Raw genomic sequence first — 22,710 nt, 5'->3', positions numbered from 1 at the left:
GTCAGATGGATCCTGGCTGAAGGCAGAGAATACCAGAAGGATGTTTACCATGTTTATTAACTGTGTGGATCATAACAAATTATGGGTAACATTGCAAAGAATGGGAATTCCAGAACACTTAATTGTGCTCATGAGGAACCTGTACATAGATCGAGAGGCAGTTCTTCAGACAGAACAAGGGGATATGGAGTTGTTTAAAGTCAGGAAAGGTGTGCTTCAAGGTTGTATCATTTCACCATACCTATTCAATCTGTATGCTGAGCAAATAATCTGAGAAGCTGGACTATATGAAGAAGAATAGGGCATCAGGATTGGAGGAAGATTTATTAAGAACCTGTGTTATGCAGATGACACAACCTTGCTTGCTGAATGTGAAGAGAACTTGAAGCACTTACTGATGAAGATCAAAGACCACAGGCTTCAGCATGGATTATACTTCAACATAAAGAAAACAAAAATACTCACAACTGGACCAATAAGCCACATCATGATAAACAGAGAAAAGATTGAAGTTGTCAAGGATTTCATTTCACTTGGATCCACAATCAACACCCGTGGAAGCAGCAGTTAAGAAATCAAGAGATGCGTTGGATTGGGCAAATCTGCTGCAAAGGACATCTTTAAAGTGTTGAAAAGCAAAGATGTCACCTTGAAGACTAAGGTGCACCTGACCCAAGTCATGGTATTTTCAATTGCCTCATATACATGTGAAAGATGGACAATGAGTAAGTCTGAAAAAGAATTGATTCCTTTGAATTGTGGTGTTGGTGAAGAATATTTACTATACTGTGGACTGGCAAAAGAACGAACAAATTCTTCTTGGAAGAAGTACAAGCAGAATGCTCCTTAGAAGCAAGGATGGAGAGACTGCATCTTACATACTTTAGACATGTTGTCGGGAGGGATCAGCTCCTGGAGAAAAACATCATGCTTGGTAAAGTACAGGGTCAGTGAAAAGAGGAAGACCTTCAACGAGATGGATTGACACAGTGGCAGCAACAATGGGCTGAAGCGTAACAACGATTGTAAGGATGGCGCAGGACTGGGCAGTGTTTCGTTCTGTGGTACACAGGGTCGCTATGAATTGGAACTGACATGATGGCACCTAACAGCAACAAAATAACAATAACAAATGTCCCCTGGTAATATTTTAATTTGAAAATTGCACATTAGCATGATCTGGGTCTGATGAAATTCTGAAGAGAAAAAAGATCTATTCAAATCCTCATGAGCAAGAGGTATAGAAAGCCCAGATATAATAATGGTGAAGATAGAAGCCACACACAGGAACCCATGCACTATGACTTCATTTATGTAACACAAATATAGGCAAAATAATCTATGCTATTGGATACAATGGTATAGACAGTGAGTGGAAGTGAGCAAGAGGAGGTTTTCTGGGATTCTGATATTTTCCTTTTACTTGTACTGAATGCTAATTACAAGGGTGTGTTAAGTTTGTAAAAATTCAACAAACTGTGCTTACTTTGTGTCTGTTATCCTTCAATAATGAATTTTTAAAAATCACACCCACAGTCCACACACAGGGCAAGTTTTCACTTGGATGTGTTCACTTGATTTATCAAACTATTTCTACAAAAATGTAAAAAGTACAATTAGCTGCTGCACCTCTGAGATGAAAGAATTTTGCTGAAGTTCTAACAGAACCTGTGAATCATCCATTCGGAGATCTTTTGACGGTGCCAAGAACCCAGGAAAGCCTAAAGTGGATTTGGCAAGGTCATCATCACTTTCAAGTCAGCATGGTTTCAGTGCCTGCTTGTCAGCAACAACTGCTACCCTTGGAAACTCACTTTTAGCAAAAACTGTCTGCTTCTGACCAAATGGATTATGGTACAGCAGAGAAGGTCAGTGTAGCTTTCCCTGGCCATATTAACAATCAATACAGGTGGTTGATCCAATAATTTTATGATTGATGTGACTTGTGAATTTTATAGCTCATGAAGAGAAACTATGCCAATAATATTGGCTGGTTGCGCTAACCAACAGGACTACATCTCATACAAAAGTGTTCAAACCCAGCTTGGGCCAGATTTCTGAATACTTATTTTTCAGTAAGGTAGATAATTCGCCTTCAATCTGATTCACGTTTTTTTGTTATTGGTGGTGGTGATGGTATTTTCTTCATTTTTCCTTTATTTTTCAGAATTTTTTTTTTCAGGAATTAGGAATAATGCCTTAATGGACTTTATCATCTTTCATTTCAATACAAAATAGCATGCTTAACAGTTAAAATAGTTTTATCCAGTTTTCCCTGGAACAATTTGTGACTGAACTGGTGAGTATGTTATACCCTAAGGGAATGTTAAATAGAGTTAACATTTAGCTTTTTCTAATTTCTTTCTCTCTCATGCACATATGTAAAATAAAACCGTACATAAAAACAGGGTGGCAGAAGAGCAGCTCATAAAAATAATCAAGGTAGGCATCTGGTTAAGACATGTGCTCGATTGTTTTGTTCAGCTTATTTAGAGCTCAACATTTTAAACATTTTCGTAAGTAATTCTCTAATCTTTATGAAGCAAATTTGAGCCTGGACTATTTCTCCCTCCAAAAATAACTCATTAGAACAACTTTGAATGGTGGATATTTTCTATTTCTTTATCTGTTTAGTGAGTTGTTCTTATATCCACTGCCAAATAACATAAAAATTTTAGAGATTATTCTCCTATTTACCCAAGCTTTTTTAGATCTGATAGGTCACATATTCAGTTGAATTGGATTACTGTTTTTTTTTTTTTCCTATGTATGTTTTACATTTAACTGTTGAAGAAGTAGGTCTACCACTGAATCTAGCTATTAAGATGAGTGCTTAGATATTATTATTACTTTGCCAGCACATGTCTAAACAGCCATGGCTCACTTCCAAACCAATAGATTCTGGCCAGTAAAATGGATTAGAATTTATTAATGGTGCATAAAACCAGTTGATGTTGTGTCAGTTCCAACCCATAGCAACCCTATAGGGCAGAGTAGAACTGTCCAGTAAGGTTTCCAAGGAGAGAGTGGTGGATTCAAACTGCCAACCTTTTAGTTAACAGGATAGCACCTAACCACTGTCCCACCAGGGTGCATAGACTTGGGAATTATATTTTATACACAGAAATCTAGTCTCAGATTTGTTAGTAAGCTTATTTTTAAAGTTAAGTAAATCCTTGGCTTTTGTACTCATCACTTTTTCTCTTTATTGGAAGAATGTTTCTGCCTAGGATGGCAAAATTTGTCTAGTACCTCACCACCGCTGACAGATCCAGACCTGGGCAAGATTGAATGAACATGAATTTAGTAGTAGGAAAATCCAAATACCCAAGGAGAGTGGGGCTTGTTTAGGTAGGGTTCTAATCAAGGCTGTATGAATAGTGGGACAAGTAGGGGCATTCTAGGAGAGAAAAGTCAGAACTATAACGATTCAGGGTAGGATAAGCAAGTTAGAGCAGAGTCTCAGAAAACAGCTAGAATTATTTCCAAGTATTATCTTTTAAAGGGTTGATTTTTTTTGTCTCTCTTGACAGTTCTGTACCAGAGTTCTACATTTTTCCACTGTTTTGTTTTTTAAAATCATGAAATATTTCAAACAGAAAAAATATAGGGAATAATTTCACAGATACCTGTGTATTAATGAACTTTAGAAAAAAAGTTAATATCTGTCGTATTTTCTTTACATATTTTATTTTTTAAGAGAAAAATCGTAGATAGAGTTGAAAAATTTTGCATGACTTGCTCTACTTCCAATCTCTTCCCTCCCTTCCAGAGTATACCACAACCCTAAGATGCATGTATAGTAATCCCATGCTTGTTTGTGTTAATGTGCAACACAAGGATATATGTATTTTATACCCAACTGAGTTTCATGTTTTTAGCTTTAAATAATTAACATTATTCTTGCCATTCTGAAACGTACTATTTCATTAGTCATTAAATTTGGTGATATATGTATCTGTTCTTTATGCATTTTATCTGTTACATAGAATTTTATTGAATATACAAACCTTACTTCTCCTATTGATGAACTTATATTCACAGGATTTATAATATGTATTTACTTATTTCTAGAACATATGCTCAGTGAGAACAGAAACTTTGTTTTGTTCATTACCATATAGACCATAGTAAAGAGCCCTGGTGGTACATGGTTAGGCACTTGGCTGCTAATGGTAAGTTTGGCAGTGTTAACCCACCCAATAGCTCCAAGGGAGAAAAGACCTGGCAATCTGCTCCCATGACGTTTACAGCCTAGGAAACCCCGTGGGGAAGTTCTACTCTGTCCTATAAGGTCTTAGTAAGTCAGAATCGAAGCCATAGCAACAAGGATTTTTTTTTTTTTTTTTTTTAACGAGTCAAAATCAACACATGGCACCTAACAACACAACAATAAAGATAGTAAGCAGCCAGGTGGTGCAAACGGTTTTTCAACTGGCTGCTAATCTAAAGGTTAGTGTTCAAACTCAACCAGCAGCACTGCAGAAGAAAAGGACTGTAGATCTGCTTACCTAAAGGGTACATCCAAGAAAACCCTATGGAGCAGTTCTACTCTGTCACACGTGGGGTCGCCATGAGTCAGGGCTGGCTCGTCCGCAGCTAACAACAACATGTAGACAGTGCCTGGCATTCTCTAACCATTCATTCAATAAGTAGATGAATACATGAATAAACCATTACATTTCATCCATTTTTTCACCATTGAGAACTGTATCAATTTTAAGGTCTGGCGGGAAACAGATGGCATACTCAAATTAAATATTTTGAGGAGTTCCATAAAGGGACTATTTACAGTAGCAGGCAGTGTGTAGGGAAACTTCAAGGGTTACTGCATAAATTTAGAGCTAGTTACCAAACCTAGTGCTAAGGCAAAAAAAAGAAGAGCAAGTGGTAACTGGAACCTAAGTAGAGCAAGGCCATGAAGAGAGTCACCTTAGTTGTGACCTTAGGTAAAGGCAACTTAACAGGAAGGAAGCCAGGGGGAAACTCCCTGACCTTTCTTTTCTGTCTCCCTCAGGTCACTTGCCAGTGTTGTTCACAGCTGAATGCAGCCAGAAGCCAGTAGCAAAGAGCCCACTGACACAGTGCTTTTTTTTTTTTTAACAGAACAGCCTCTTGCAGACATAGAGGGCTGGAGATAATGGAGAATGATGGAAGGAATGGGCAAACAAGGTATCTAGCTCAGGGACAATACTTCAATAAACTTTCTTACACATGTTACCTTACGCACATTTTTAGTTTCCTTAGTGTAAATATTTAGAAATGGGTAATAGAATTTGTGCATCTTTAACTATACCAATATTGCAAAAGTGCTCACTAGACCTGAAACCTGTGATCAAACTTAGTATCACTGAAATTGGGACAAACACATATTGTTTCTTATGATGTGAGGTAACAGAAAGCACACAGTAACATCTATGAAGTATTCATTCCCAAAACGTTGAATCTCGACCTGAACAAACTGCATATCTACCAGTTTTCTGGAACGCAGGGAAGAAAGAACAAGTTAAGGCACTCACCATAAGGAAACGTTCAGTCAAATCCAGAATGTGGGACATTGACAGGACAAGTGACCCAGTTTTTCCAACATACCAAAGATATGAAGATAAAAAAAGAAGGAAAGGGAAAAAGGGAAAATCTTACAGATTTTTAAGAGACCTGGGAGACTTGAATGCAATATGTATACTTTTTCTGAATTTTAATTTAAACAAATTCCAAAGACAACAAAACTGTTAAGACAATTTTTTATATGGCTTGGGGATAAGATGATATTAAGAAAGTAATGTTTATTTTTTGAGTAGGTTATAATGTTGTGCTTAATTGTTTAAAAAAAAAGTCCTTTTCAGTAAGAGATGCATGGGGAAATATTTAAGTATGAAATAACAAAAGGTACAGCATTTTCTTTGAAATACTCCAGGAAATAAACAAAAAAATCAGGGAGAGGTCAGGAGTGTGAAAGTGGGTAGATAACACAATTTGGCAAAACATGTGTAATTACTGAAGTTGGATAATATGTACCTGGGGGTTAACCACATTACTCTCTCTACTTTTGTGTATTTGATAATTTCCATAATTAGTTTTTTAAAAGGAATAATTGAGAAAAATGGCTTTTGAAACTCATTAAGCCAATTGTTTCTTCCACTAGCAGAACATGAGGTTTCTCACTGTCCTACATCCTCCCCATACTTATATTTTAAGAAATCTTTATTTTGGGAAATCTGGTATATGTTTAATAATATCTCATTGGTGTTTTAAATGTTCATTTCCCTATATACTAATGAAGGAGGCCTGCTGGTGCAACAGTTAAGAACTCAGTGTTTAGCCCAAAAGTTGTCAGTTGGAACCTAGCCAGCAACTCCACAGGAGAAAGGCCTGGAGACCTGCTCCTGTAAAGATTAAAGCCTAGAAAACCCTCTAGGGGCAGTTCTACACTGTCACATGGGGTCACTATAAGTGGAAATGGACGAGATAGCACCTAAGAGCAATCATAGAGAATAATGAGGCTGAACATATTTTCCTCTGCTTATTGGTCATTTGAATTTTAAGTGGATTGTTTATGTGGCATACTTTTTTTTTCTCTGATTTTTTTCTTAACGATTTCTAATTTCTTTTCATATATTCTATGTATTTCCTTGTCACTCACTCTCATTGCACATACTTTCTCTCAGTCTCATAATTGCCTTTTATGTTATTAATGTTGTCTTTCATGTACTAATGACTTTGTTTTAAATGTAATCATATTTTCAATATTTTCTAAGATAAAAGGACAGGAATGTTCTTTTTTTTTTTACAATATATTCTTTCAAAAATGATTTCCAGTCTTGTTTTGTTCTGAATTTTATGTTATATACAATTTGAGATAGAAGTGTGTATTTTCTCTGCAAACGAATAATCAATTACAATTTACAGCATCATCCATTAGTTTCCTTCTGATTTGTAATGCTGCTTTTTCCCATATAGATTTCTAACTCATGTGTGGGTCTGCTTCTAGGTAGTACTCTATTGGTACAGTCTTGTCTCTGTGAAGTTAATATACTCTGTCTGAAGTAGTATAATTGCAAAAATTCTTCATATCTGCTTGTGCACATTCCTTAGGCGCGTTTTTTTCTTCTACAAAATTGTGTTATATATTCTTGTCTCTTATTTTTTCCCATGAACCTTAGGAACAAATTGTTCAGTTCCATAAAATAGCCACTAGCATTTTAATTAAACTTGCATGGAATTTATATATTAATTTGGAGAAATTCTTCATTTGCATAATATAGTCTTCTAATCCACAGTTACGATGTACCTTGTATATACTCAGAGCTTCTTCTATGACCTACAGTAATAATTCATAATTTTCTCTATAAATATTTTTGTATTCTTCCAGATTTTTTTCAAGAATACCTTATATTTGTATTGCTATCATGAATATTTTAATAAAGTATTTTACTTAAATATTATATAAGGACATTATTGATCTTGCAGCCTCATCATGTTGCCATCAGTTTTGTTGAATTATCTTATTAACTCTATAGTTTTTTAAAATATGTTTTTCCTTGAATATTCTAGGTAAAATTACCAAAATCGTGGCCATATCAACAGTGGGTTTTTTTTTTTTCTTTCAATTTTTGTATTTCCATTTCTTTTTCTTATCTTGCTAGAATTTCCAGAACAACGTGAAAAAATGGAGATGCTGGTCAATATGTCATCCCCTCCCATGACTCAAACGACAGTGCTTCTAAAGATTCCTTATAAATTGTAATGTCTAATTTAGTTTATGTTGTTGCTTTTGGTTCTTGTGCATATGCTTGACTATTTAAGGAAATCACTTTCTCTTTCAAATATGCTGGAATTCTGTATCAAGAATAAGTGTAAAAATTTGTTAAACACTTATTCTGGATCGTTGAAATATTACCATATATATATATATATTTTTTTTTTCTTTCAGTCTGTTAACATGTTGTTTATATATTAATCAGTTTTTTTAGTTGGCCCACTTCCTTTCCTGGAATAAAAACTGAATCCATGAATCCATGTTAACATGAAAAACAGAAACAACAATAGCAAACCTCTGCTAAATTTTATATGCTGTTATTTTACACAATATTTTTGTATCTATATTTAGATATTATCTTGGTCATCTAGTTCTGCTATAACAGAAATACTACAAGTGGATGGATTTAACAAAGATAAATTTTTTCTCTCACAGTCCAGTAGGTTAGAAGTCCGAATTCAGGGTTCCAGCTCCAGGGAAAGGCTTTCTGTCTTTGTTGGCTCTGGGAGAATGTCCTTGTCATCATTCTTGCCTTTGTCTGGGAGCATCTCAGCACAGGAACCTCAGGTCCAAAGGACATACTCTACTACCGGTGCTGCTTCCTTGGTGGTATGAGGTTCCCATGTCTCCCTGCTCACTTCTGTCTTTTATATCTCAAAAGAGATGAGCTTAAGAAAACCTAATCTTGCAGATCTCAGCAATATAACTGCCACTAATCCATCTCATTACATCACAGTGATAGAATTTACAACATATAGGAAAATCATAAAATGGTGGACAGTCATACACACTGGGAATCAGGACCTAGCCAAGTTGATGGATATTTTTGGGGGGACACAGTTCAATCCATGACAGATATTATCTTTTTTTTTTCCTTTTCTGTCCATAATTTTCATTTTCGCTTTCATCCTTCCGTTTTCCCTTCCTTCCTTTAAATTTATTTTCTGAATGCATCTTTCTCCTATCTATTTTCTTTTCTCCTTTATATTGCATTACCATTATACTATACTTACGTATCTTATAAATCCAAAAATATGGTGTGGTGTTATAGCGATTGCTTTATACATTCTTCTTGCCTATTAAAGAGTCAAGAAGAGAAATGAGAAAGAATATAGAATTTTTATGTTTACCCTCATCATTACTATTTCCAGAATTTCTTCCTTTCTTTCTGCAGGTTTAACATCTGATGTCATTTCCTCTCAACCTGCAGGATTTCATTCAGGATTAAAAAAATTTTTTTTTTAAAGGTGGTGGTTGTTGTTGTTGGGCCTGCTAAAAATAAATTCCCTTAGTTTTTGTAAAGGAAAGTCTTTATTTTGCCTTCATTTTTTAGCAGATATAGAATTCTTAGGCATTTTTTTTTTTTCTTTCAGCACTTTAATTTGTCATTCCATGCTTTCTGGCCTCCTTGTTCCTGATGAGAAGTCAGCCTTTATTTACTTTTTGAGTCATTTTTCTCCTCATACCTTCAAAATTTTGTCCTGGTTTTTGTCTTTCAGCTGTTTGACTATAATGTATCTAAGTGTGGACCTCTTTGCCTTTTTTTTTCCTTGGGTTTTGGAGACTTTCTTGGATGTGTGAATAAAAGCTTTTTATTTTTTTAAACAAATTTGGGAAGTTTTCCGTTATTGTTTCTCAGTTTTTTTTTTTTCCCCTAGATCTTTTACTCTCTTCTCTCCTTCTAGGACTCTTGTTACTCATTATGCTGGTAAAATTGATATTGTTCCTTGGGTTTCTGAGGCTTATTTTACTTTTCTTCAATCTTTTTTTCTCTCACTGTTTTTCAGATTGGGTAATTTCTGCGTTCTATTTTCAAGTTCCCTGATTTTTTGGTTCCGCCATCTAAAATCTGATGTTGAGCCCCATCAAGTAATTTTTGCATTTCAGTTATTATACTTCCCAACTCCCAAATTTTCATTTGGTCTTTTTTAAAAATAATTATTATCTCTATTTAAATTGCCTATACACTACATCATCATTGTTGTGCTATCCTTATCTTTAAGTATGCTTTCCTAAAGATATTTCAACATATTTATAATAGAGGCTTGAAGTTGTCATTTGATCTAACATCTGGAGATACTCAGAGAATGTTTCTGTTGATGTCCCCTCCCCACCACTACCTCTTCTCTCCCCTTTTCCCACGTTTGCATCACTTTTTTTTTTTTTTTTTCATTTCTTTGTGTGTCTTCTGATTTTTAACTGAGTACTGGGATAATATATTAGTAAATCTGGGTTTGGTTCTTTCCTATCCCTAACCCAAGTTGTTTGTTTATAAATTTGCATAGACTAAATCTGTGAAGTCTGTCTCCCCATCCATGTACAGCTGCTGATCTCTGCTCATTTTTTTAGTTGGTTTTATTTGTAAGCCTTGGTCTCTGTGTTAAAATAGTTGAGAGATCATCCAAAGATTATTCAGAGCTTGTGTTCAAATACATCAAGCCAGTAAGTCTTCCACCCTCTGCTGACAGATTTGTGTATGAGCAGGGGAGTACATTCAAACTGCAAGCCATTTTCAAATCTGCCTCACCTTATTTGTCCTACTGGAATTTCATGATTCTTCCGAGTGTGCAGTCATCCTTACCAGCTTCTTGGACTGGGTATCTATGATTGGCTTGGGTCTATCTGGTTACTTCTGCACATGCACATAGCCTCCAGTGGAGAGATTATCAAGTCCCATGTGTCTGTCTCACCTTCTGAAACTCTATTAAATTCCCAATGTGTTCGCTGGCCCTTCCTGTTTGCTTGCCACTGAAATCAACACTCACACTGACAACAGTTTAAATCAAACGAATCTCCTCCAGCAATAGCAGCAGCAAAGCTGCTAGTTTTCATGACTTGCTATCTATCCCTTGACTGCAGTACCATGCTGATAGATCTCAGGCTGGGGCTAGGGGAAAGGGAAGCAGCTCTGAACAAGAACACCACAGACCTGCCTTCTTCTTATCCAAAGTTCATTAGTTTTCATGAATAAACACTTCTCAGTTTGTTGTACATGTTTGGTTAAATTCCAGAGTGTTGAAATTGTTTGTTTTGAACATTTCATCCAGTTTTATAGCTGCATTTTGGCAAGAGAATTTGTCGACCTCCTTATTCCATCATGCCAGAAGTTAGATCTCTATTATCCCTTTTTTGTACATTATGATTTATGAGACAATTTCATTTCCCAAGTGATTACATCCTTCTAGTTTATTCATAAGCATTTTAAACACCTCTGAGGTCTGAGCACTTCTCGTTCAGAGCCCTTTTGTGTAATTTCCAGAACTAGCAGGGATGCTTTACTATCCCTTACGTTGTTTGTGTTCCCAATGTAGATTTGACCTAGATTTGCTCTTTCTTGGCCAAGCCAGGATCTTCTTTTTGGTAAATTCAATTTGTTTATTAATTGTCAGCTCTTGGGACTGAAAATTTTGCTCAGAAAGTGTTATCTTAAATTTCTGTAGCCATATTAATAAATCTACAATACTCAGCTATCAGCTCTAACTTTGCCACAGATGTCCCACATATTTAGTTTGGCCTTGTCTTTTAATTTACAAATTTACAGTGAACAACATGGACTTAACTGTTGGTGACATGTATTTATTGAGCTGCCTGTAATAGGTTCCCCTGCCCCCTTTTTGGACTACCTTGGTATGAAGACTTAATTTACTATTTTTTCAACCTCTGGTTCTGCATTGCAATGGGCTTTCTTTTCATGAACAAATGATTGCTGTGCAAAATTTTGGGTAATAACATCTTCACAAGAGAATACCTTAGTAATAAATGAAAAAGAAAATGACTCTGAGGTTCCTCGATGATAATAAATATCAGTTACTCCCTTGCCCTGATGGCTAATTTCAGAGATCTGGAGGGATAATAGAAAGAGAGTAACAGCTATTACTTTTTTACTACTTACTGCATACTAGGTCTGGGTTTTTTTTGGATGTTTTATCTGAATTGGTCTGGGTTTTTTTTGGATGGTTTATCTGAATTACTTTGCTTGTATTCTTTTATGTAGTTCTCTCTTACACACACACACACGCACACACCAAAACACTATAAAGCAGAAACATCAATGTTTACATTTTAAAAATTAAAAAAAAAAAAAAATGAGGCAGGCACAGAACATGGGTTTGAAATCTTGTTACTAAAGGACCAGTAAGATATGGCCAGTGACTAATTGTAATAGAAGCTGGCAGCATACAGAGAGGACTCCTGTACTGGTACTTATACCATTTTGTTGCTGACAGTGAATGTGAAAAAATGTTAAATCAGTTAATATTGCATTTAACTTTTTAATAACAATGGCTAAACAAATATGGGGTTTATTTCTTTTACCTAGCAATAAAGCAAGGATTGGTCCTGAATTGTATGTGCCTTCACAGAGCCATAATGTACCCAGACCCTTTTTATCTTCTTATTTCACCTATGGATTGTGTCCTCATGATTAAAAGATGGCTGTTGAGCCTTCACGAGTCCTGCCCACATGAGATGGAGAATGGTGGGAAAGAAGAAGAGGGAGAATAAAGAATGGTAAACAACAAAGTGTCAAAGAGAAATACTTACGTCTTTTAAGAGGCTTTCATTGACTCCATCACCTGAACACATTGATTAGTGATACCACCAGACATTAGATGCCTCCTTATGTGATGCAATATGAAGCACCCATATAGAATTATATATTATTATTTTTATGCAGTATTCTTGCCAAGAAGTTAAACCTTAATTTAATCAATGAACACTTAGGCTAATTTCCAGTTTATAGGAAGTACATGGCTAAAGGATACCAAGAAGAAACAATCACAAAAATTCAGAATATAGACGCCCTGGGTGGTACAAACTGTTATGTGCTCCACTGCTAACCAAAAAGTTGGTGGTTTGAACCCCTCCAGAGACATTTCAGAAGAAAGGCCTGGTAAATCACTTCTGAAAAGTCACAGCTTTGAAAACGCTGTGGAGCACAGTTTTACTCTGCAATACATGGGGTCATCATAAGTTGGAACTGACTCAACAGCAATTAGGTTTGATATTTTTGGTTAAAAAGGTTTTAACAAAAATTAAACCTAAAAAAAAAATGAAAGAAAAAGGGTGGATCAAATTGCTCCAGATTAACAGAGGCTTAAGACAGGAACTTTTACTCATTGTTTGCAGAAATTCGAAATGGTGCCCCAACTTTGGAAGACAGCATGGCACCCTCTTACACAGCTAAACATAGTCTTATCATATGATCCAGCAATTGTAATCCTAGGTATTATTCAAATGAGCTGAAAATTGCCATGTATATGAATGTCTATAGAAGATTCATTCAAATTTTCAAAAAATTGGAAGCAACTAAGATGCCCTTCAATAGAAGAATAGATAAACTGTAGCATATCAATGCAATGGAGTATTATTCAACAATAAAAATAAGTTAACTACCAAGCCATGAAAAGACATGGAGGGACCTTACATGCATATATTTAAGCAAAAGAAATCACTCTAAAAACTACAGAGACAGTAAAAAGATTAGTGGTTGCCAGAGGATTGGGTTGGGTGGAAGGGAGATATAAATAGGTGGAGCAGTGAGAATTTTTAGGGCAGTGAAACTATTCTCTATAGTATTGTAGTGGTGGATACATGACAGTATGCATCTGTCAAAGCCCATCTCGCTGTCTAGCACAGTGAACCCTAGTGTAAATTATATAACGACTTTAGTTAATAGTGGTGTATCAGAATTAGTTTTTCAATCGTAAAAATGCGCTATACCAATGTGAGAAGTTTATAATAGGGTAAACTGTTGGCAAAGGTAGAGGAAATATATGGAAACTGTAATTTCTGTTTGATTTTTCTGTAAACCTATAACTATTCTGAAAAATAATACCTATCACTTAGACAAAAAAAAAAAAAAAAGGAGAATTTACAATCAATTACAATGAGTAATCCTTGCTTGCATCCTGATCCCAAATGACATTTTTGAGATAATTGAGAACATTCGAATTGGCCTTACTTTTATATGACATTAAGGAAATGTTGACTTTATGGGTGTGGTAATGGCACTGCAGTTTTGCTCGGAAAACTTACCAAAAAGATGCATATGGAAATATTTAGGGTTGAAATGATATGGGCAGATATTTGTTTAAAATGCTTTAGCAACAACAATAACAGCAATAAATAGAAAGTGGGGCCAAAGGAAGAGAGTAGGGAAAGGAGAGGGAGCATGTGGTCAATTCGCAGAATCTGCTGCAGGGCTGAAAGTGAAAAAAAAGAAGGAAAAAAGAAAATGACCAACAATACCTTTAAAACTAGGAAACATGGTCCCAAAGAGACAGACTTTTCTTTCACTCTGGTTTCTTTTCAGGGTTATCCTTCTACTAACCTGCAGATTCCCTGGCATCTCATCATTGGAAGTTATTCATTTCTTTCTACTCAGATGTGATGACTTCCCTTGATCTCACCAGTAGCCAGCTATGTCCATGTGAAGATGGAGCAGACTTTACTGATGGTGGAGGAGATAGCAGATGTTCATATTGCAGGAAGGCAAACTACTTAAAATTGTTGTTAGGTGTCCTCAAGTTGATTTCGATTAATAGTGACCCCATGGGACAGAGGAGAACTGCCCCGTAGGGTTTTCTTGGCTGTGCTCTATGGAAGCAGATTGCCAGGTGCTTCTCTGTGGGGCCTCTGGGTGAGTTTAAACTGTCAACCTTTCAGGTAAGTTCAGAGCATTTAACGGTTGCATCACCAGGGATCCGTATTACTTAAAATTAGTCTCAGGCTTTGTTCTTCGTCCTATTGCTCAGCCATCCCCATTCTTGTTCTCTCTAACATCCCCCGGAAAGTTTCCTAAACATTATTATGCAGAGCAACGTAGCTTTCTCCTCATCTTCACATTTTCAGATTCTCGGTGTGACTGGTTAATGATACACAATCTATTCTGAGTTTCACCCTTTTTCTTTCCCACATCAGTCTCTGTGAGAAAAAGAAAGATACAACAAGATTTGCTTCTTCACTGATATGAACTGTGCCATCTCATAACATCCCTGACCCCAGAAAGCAAAAATAGCTAGAGTCAATTTTGGTTTTAAATGTCTTTTATTTTCATTTCAAAAGTATTTACCTAATTGAAATCGTATTTTACAATTTTATTTTTATTTTATCCTTTTCTCATGTCCTTAAGTGTTTTTATTAGCCATTTTAACATTTTGTAAGCTTACCAAAAAAAAAAAAAAAATTGCTCTTAGACATCCTTTGTTCCTGTCAACCACTGTGGAAGATTAGCTATATTCTTCTCTGTCTCCATAATCATATTATTTCAGAAAACATTGACTAGAAGATTTTTCCTTGCTTTGATTGCCAGAACAATGAATATTCAGTGAGAGTCATAGCTGTGTTAATAATATTAAAGTGTGATGCTGAGCAAACAGCTATGAGCTTCAGTTTTTTCTACCTGTAAAAGGAAGCATTTAGGATGAATGAACACTAATGACCCTTCCAGCTTTAAGTTTCTACTAAAACTCTGTTTTTTTTTTTTCTTTTTCAGAATTGAGGAAATTCAACAGTATGTATTAGAAAATGAACTAACTTTTCAATGACAGTATTCAAAGTCCTAGTAAAATTTGATTTCTGTCCTCTTAATACCTTTGCTTAAGAAGATAAAATCCATAAGATTTACTTTACCAAGTTACAACAAAATTCTGTAAGGATGACAAACTCAGATATAGGCATTATTGACTAGTTTGCTCTATAGAATTCACACACAGCATCAAAGCTTTTGTATCCACACACAGAGCTGGAAACCCAGAGACACTTTTTTTTGGGGGGGGAGGTTTGGGGATGGAAGAGATTGAATTTAAAGAGACACAAAGCTGCAGACTAAAGATCTACTAAGTGGGTGGTAATGTCAGCTCTCTTTAATGCCTTTAAAAGTGAAATATCCTCAGACTGCTAATCTATCTGTTTGAGCAGCGTCACCCATGGGCTCTAACAAATGCGTGTAAATAGAGGAAAAGGTTCCCATCCTCACTGTTTATGCCAGCCAGTACCGAGCTGATGTTTAAAGAAATACTGCTGGGCTGGAGATTTGTGAAGAGAGGATAGCAGTAGGTTCCCCAAGGAGCTCTTGAACTGGGAATTGAAGATGATAAATTCAAGCAGGGAGGGCAGAAGAAATGCTTTCAGGATGCACAGAATCTCCACTTCAGGTAATGTACCTAGGATATGCATTTCTGGGAAATCATGAAGAATGGAATCATTTCTTTTAATCAATGCTCCAGGTTGCCTAAATCTAAACTATAGAATCATGACTAACAGTAGGCTAAGTGGATACACTAGAACCATATGAATTTAGACCCATAATAAGGAACACTATATGAATAATTTAAACAGCACTGATCTGACTCTTTGTTTTGAACTACCTGTTGGGGGGCAGAGTGGGGGGGGACTCTGCTTATTCAGTTACAAGGTAAAAGGGTTTTTTAAAGTTAGAATCACCGATTTCAAACAAACACAAAATTTACCATTACTAGTCATTATTTTGCACTCATGATTTTGCACTTACAATAGTAGGTTTCTCAATGTTTTTCACTAGGAAACCCCTTGTTACTGGCTTATTTTATAAATCTAAATCAGTTAAACAATATTTTATCATTTAGATTGCTCATTAATCTAGAATACATTTCTATATCATTTTCTGTAACTATGATTTACTTATTTTGAAAATATAAACTAATGTTTATCATGAGCTAACTATGTACCAACACCGGACTAGGTAAGTCATATACTTTTTTCCATCTAATATGAAAAACATGTTCTATATCAATTATGTTCTATAATCACTTCTATTATATAACCAGGCAAACTGGGAGTGTACGAGAGTAAGTAACTAGCAAGTTTGCACAGTTAGTGAATGGTAAAGCTGGGACTAAGTCTTGCATCCCTTTTGTCCCCTAGAATAATCACTTTCTGATATCTTACTATGATATATGAAAACAGACAAGTTGTGATTAACCAATTTCAGAATCTCAATAACTATTAGATGGTCTTTTTCCACTTTACAAATTTGTAATGCAGACAAATTTTTCATCACTGATTAGCTAGTATGGATTTGGTGCGTTTTGACTACTTTCAACAATGCTAGTAAACCACTCCCACTATTAATTCCACTCCAGCTGGTGATAAAATAAATCATGGTAATCCCAACTCTCTTGCCTAGCCAAGGAGAGCAAAGGCAGGTATACTAGTGTTTTAGGGAATAACATGTCAAAGAAGCGTGAGGCCACCTTCTTCTCAGAGGAAGAACCAGCTGTAGGGTGAGGCCAACACACTTGGTTGAGATAAAGAACTTGAGTTATCACATTGGAGCCTCTGAAGCTAGCTTTGCAAACTCTTGTGAGTTTATACATTTCATATTTTTAAGCCACTTTAAGTTGGGTTTCCTGTTACTTGCATAAAAAAGTAGTAGTAAGAAATCAAGTTTTATAAGTCAGAGGATCAAATTGAATGAGCTTGAAAGCCAGGAAAAGCACCTCACTTGGCTGGCACCGTAGAAAATAAAGTGCCATTTTCACTTTAAAATGGAATTGCGATGGGGTGCAAATGCCATTAATACTACTGGTCACACACTGTAGATTATGCAACATAGATGCTTTGGTGGAGAGTCGTGAGGCTTAGCTCTAATACTGAAGGTATAAAGTGAATAGAGCTTATATCAGAGAGAAGGCAGGGGGTGAACCGAATTTGTGGTAAGAAAGTACATAGGATATTTATTCACTTATGCCAGAATATTGGGTAGATTCTTGGGACAGCGAAGAGGAGAAAGGCAAAGATGAACGCGAGCTTTCTAGGTTGGGTAATAACAAAAATATATGACAAGTATAAATCTTTGTTATATGCCTATCATTATTTTAAGTGCTTTACACATACTGACCCATTTATTTATTAAAAAAAAAAAACCCTGTGATAAAAAAAAAAAAAAGTGATAGTTGTCATTATTTCCTTTTGACAGATGAGAAAACAAAGGGACTTGGCCAAACCACACAACTGACAAATGGCAGAGCTAGGATACAAATCCATGCAGATAATGTCAGATATGGAGTTTTTAGGGAAAGAATTTAGCCTTGGGAAAATTCTCAAGAGCTGAGCTGAGCTAAGAAGGCTGAGTTGAGCTGCCAGGTATTACGGTAGCTGATTTGGACAATAAGCCAAAATGAAAGGAACAGTCAAATTATAAGCAAGAGGTTAAAGCAATTATAAGCAAGAGGTTAAATGGGAGCAAATGGCAGCTCCCCCTCTTTTCCATTGCCGCTCATGGAATGATACCACTGAGTGGAGGTCAGATGGATCATTGAAGATGTGGGGGATGTCTCACTGCTGAGGGAGCACTGAACAAGAGGGTCCTGCTGTTTTATGGACCTGTAGGCCAGGAGGAAGAGCCCAGCTAACACACTAGTTAAAATGCTCAGCTGCTGACCAAATAATCTGCAGTTTGAATCCCCCAGCTCTCCTCGGTGGGAGAAAGATGTTGCAGTCTGCTTTCCTAAAGAATTACAGACTTGGAAACAGAATAGGGCAGTTCTACCCTGTCCTATAGAATCACTATGAGTTGTAATTGATTTGATAGCAACGGATTTGGTTTCGGCTTGGGTCAGGAGGAGGGCAAGAGGAGGCTAAAAGTGAAAAAGTGTTGGGTACTGAATCAGAGTACAGTGTCTTCAAGGTTCCTCCTTATTTCTGCAAAAGGAGGTTCCAGCAGAGATGACTGAAGAAGGCCTCTGCTGAAGGCCTCCAATGAAGAGGCTTTTTAATGGAGGTGTTCAGGCTGGAGATTCAGATTGCATAAGAGCATGACCAGCCTAGAGGCCCTGAGTCCTTGACTACAACTCCCTTCAGAGACTGAAAGGCATTGTCTGTGCCTTAAGTTTGGGAAGAAAGGGCAACTTTCCTACCTGAGGCCTGCTAGGTAAAGTGTTTGTAATAAAATACAGTCAGGCCTGAAAAACCACACATAGTTTTTTTTGCCAGGAGCTATACTTCTCAAAAATAAAATGTTGCATATATGTGTTTTATATATTGAACATGATGGTGAGGTTCCTGCATATCTGGGACCAGAGCTCAGGTGAATGAATGGTTGGGGCAAGGAATGATCTTAGAACTTTAGATTTCATACTTTGGGGTCAAAAAAGTACAATTAACATTTAAAAGTAGAATTAACAAAAAAGATGAAAACAACTGATCATTTGTTTGAAGCAGACATAAATTGCAAATTAACTGTTTATTTGGAGAGAATAAATAGTAAGCCTTAAACTCTCTACATCTACTCCTCCGATTATCGACTATATCTCATTATCCGACATTTCGAATTTACCACATTTGGTAAAAAATCCGTCCTCAATGCCAGGCTTTTGAGACAGGCTAAGGGCTCGGCCTACATGGAGGCTGGTGGCACCTAGGTGCTATGCAGCCAGCACAGCAGCAACCCAGTCAGGGCTGGCGGTGAGGCCCGGGCTGTGCTGTGCATCTCTCTGCTCTGAGGCTTCGGGTGCATACCCTTTCTGGGTTGCTGGCGTTGCACGCCCCTGGGTATCAGCGAGGACAGCTAGCTAGTGCTGGCGCTGCAGGAGGAGCTCAAGCCTGCTATGCATCTGGGCCGCTATCCGCGCACCCAGATTCAGGCGTCGGCCCTGCTGCTCCAGGACTGCAGCTTGGCACTGGCCCTTGCATTCATGGCCACTGCGCTCACAGTGGCCCGCTCCAGCATCCAGACGTATGACCTGCTGGTGTGTGGCAGCCAAAGCTGCACGCCGGGTCTTGCACCGCCCGGCTGCTGGACCCCGCGTGACTCCAGGAGTGGGCCAACAACACTGGCCTCACTGTGGTGCTCATTTTCGCATTTTTGAGTAACTCCGTTTTTCCAAATAAAGACCTAGTTTTGGAACCTAACCATGTTGATAAGAGAGGAGTGGGTATATAGCAAAACTAACAGTCAAAACTAAACCTGTTGCTGTTGAGTTGATTCCAAGTCATAGCGACCCTGTAGGGCAAAGAATTGCCCCATGGGGTTTCTCAGTCTGTAATCTTTATGGACACAGATTGCCACATCTTTCTTTTTGGGGGGGCTGGCAGGTTCAAACCACCATTTCCGTTAGCAGCTGAGCGCTTAACCACTGCACCACCACAACGCCTTAGCAACACTAACACCAGGGATTATTTTTAATTGAGCATAAAAAACAAGCATGCAGAATTATAGCTACATGACGAATATTTATATGACAAATTCACCAAATATCCGGTTAAGTTAGATAGTGAGGAACAGGTTGGAAAGTCTAACATTTGTTTAAAATTTTGAAAAGTATGTTCAGACAGAATGCCAAAGCAGTTATCTCCGCTTTTAAAGCTTTTCAGAATTTTGATGCTCTGCAGCACCGAGCAGAATGTTTTATGTAAAAACGGTGATTTAAATGTGTATGGAGAGAAGGAACAAAAGTACTTGCATTGGGGAAAATCTGACTTAGGTCATGTTTCTTTCCCCCCAAACCCCACCTTCTGAAAATGTGGCCGAAGGCAATTGAATTTGTGTTTTATCTGAGGTGATGCTCCGCTAATACCTCCGCTCAGGATGGCGAGGGAGCAGCAAAGGGGGTTACTGAGGCAGAATTAGACTAATCAGGTTTCCGTTTCCATTCCGCCTAAAGGGAAAGATGACACCTGCTTGGGCAGCTTTTAAGTGTTGAAATCCTTTCAGCTTTCATGTGGTTACTCTGCATATTCTCTGGTGGATTAAATGAGAGGAATGCATTATATAGTTTTAAACTTTGATGCCCCATTAAGATGAATATACACCTAATGAGCTGAAAAATTACCAATGCTGCTTCCGCCTCCCTTCCTCTCCGCCCTCCCCCACGTGGGGAACTAGCTAACCAGAACCGGAGTGTGTCTTCTGTGTTCCTGGACCGCTGGCTATGAAATCTGGCCAGCGACCATATTCAAACACATGTTTATTAACAATATAAGCAATAGTGATGCTTCAATTAAGAGGGAAGCTTTGTCTTTTAATAATGAATGCAGCAGTCTTACACAATTTGGATAGAAACAGGCACAAAACCCAGGGAAAATTATTCATAGGCCAAATATACTTAACAGTCCTGTCAGTATTTTGTAATTCAAGTAACTACCTTCACATGTACGTCTCACCAAAACCTACAGAATATTTTGAAAAACAAGCAGTTTTTGTCACCTTAGTAACCCTCGAGGTTTATTTTAAAAAAAGCTGTAATACAGTAATTTAAGGCAGTCTGAATTTAAAACATGTCCTTGTTGCTTACGTCCGGTGATATCGGAATGAAGCAATTTCAAGGGACACCACCAGGAGCAGAAGCCAATTAATTATATTCTAGTGTTATTCAGGGATATTCCTACCTGCCAGGTGGAGTACAGCAAGTTGTATTCACGTTGTGATCTATGAGCATGGATATGAAGCTCAATTTTCTCTCTAGGGAAATCTTCTAATAAACCGTTGACAGAGCAAAACACAGCCAGAAAGGAACAAATGAAAAATCTAATAAATAAGATCCAAAAAAAAAAAAAAAAATTTTTTTAAACAGGGTATTTTACAATGTGTAATTCAAAGGCAAAGTTCAGCTTCCGTGTAAAGAAATCATTGCAGAAAACCTGATGGTAATGCTAATCCCGAGTTAGGCTTGCTCCTAAGAGGTCACTTGCCTTAAGACAAAGTTTTATGTTTTTTATTTACTGACCTTACACAAAGTTTAAGAAAAAAATGTTTTGCATTTCTGCATATGTATTTATTTGGGTATTGTTCTATTTAGTTAGATTAATGCATATGGAAAATGTATATGATAAATAGTGAAATGACTTTCAAATGCTCCAATCATACATATAATTTTGTTCTAGTTGAAAAATATTCTTTGCTCTTAAAGGGATATGCCAAAGAAGAAATAGTTTTGTTGAAATGGTATTTAACTTCCATTAAATATCAGAACAAAAAGCAAACCCTTAAGGGCAACAGTTCAAGTCCTTTATATAAAAGAAGTCACAAAAAATTGTATTGCCTATAAAAAAAACCCCAAACCTGTTGCCACAGAGTTGATTCTGACTCAGAGCGACCCTGTAGCGAACCTATAGGACAGAGTAGAGCTGCTTCACAGCGTTTCCAAGAAGTGGCTGGTAGATTTGAACTGCCAACCTCTTGGCTAGCAGCTGTAGCTCTTTACCACAATCTACATGTGTCTGAGGATACCAAAATATATTACTTTTACATAATTTTGGAGTCAATATTTTCTAAGGCTTTTGAGTAATTACTTCATGTGAGGCAATATACAGAGTATAATTATAATGAAAAAAAAAAATAAGGCCAAATCATGCATTGCCAGTAAGAATTAATAATTTAGAATTTAGTAGCTTCCTAAATGCAAATTTTGATGATAATGTTTGGTAAAGGTAAGTATTTTAATTTGCCAAAAATTAATGCAGACAAATATTTAGCCTAAATTCAATATTTCCTAGATTTCTAAGGGTAAAATAAAAATGAATATAGCTTCAATTCAAAGAAATTTCCTCATTTTATAATTCTGGAACACCTTGTAAATTACTTATAATCTGAAATTGTGTGCACTTGCTGCACTTTAAGCTTAATATAAATTCCAGTAATATAATCCAATGATATATAGTTCAATAAAGTTTTCATCAATCTACTGCTTTTCCATTTTTTCAATTTGCATTTGTTACTAACCTTTCCAATTTTTATTTGTAAAAAAATTTCATTTTTTACAGAGTTCTACATCATTATCATTAAAATGGAGAGCAAAAATGTCTTCTTACCAGTAATGGTTACAATTTAACAATTACTTCTTTTTATACTTGTCAGCAATTTAAAAATAATCACAAAGTGATTAAGTGAATATATTTATTACTTAAAACATTTTAAAAAGAGGTATTATCTTCTGAAAATTAACCTTTCTTTTACCTTTGATTGGATCACA

Source organism: Loxodonta africana, chromosome 6 (genome assembly GCF_030014295.1).
Source record: "Loxodonta africana isolate mLoxAfr1 chromosome 6, mLoxAfr1.hap2, whole genome shotgun sequence".
Lineage (NCBI taxonomy): Eukaryota > Metazoa > Chordata > Mammalia > Proboscidea > Elephantidae > Loxodonta > Loxodonta africana.
The sequence above is the reverse complement of the archived record's forward strand: the minus strand, read 5'-3'. Positions refer to the sequence as shown.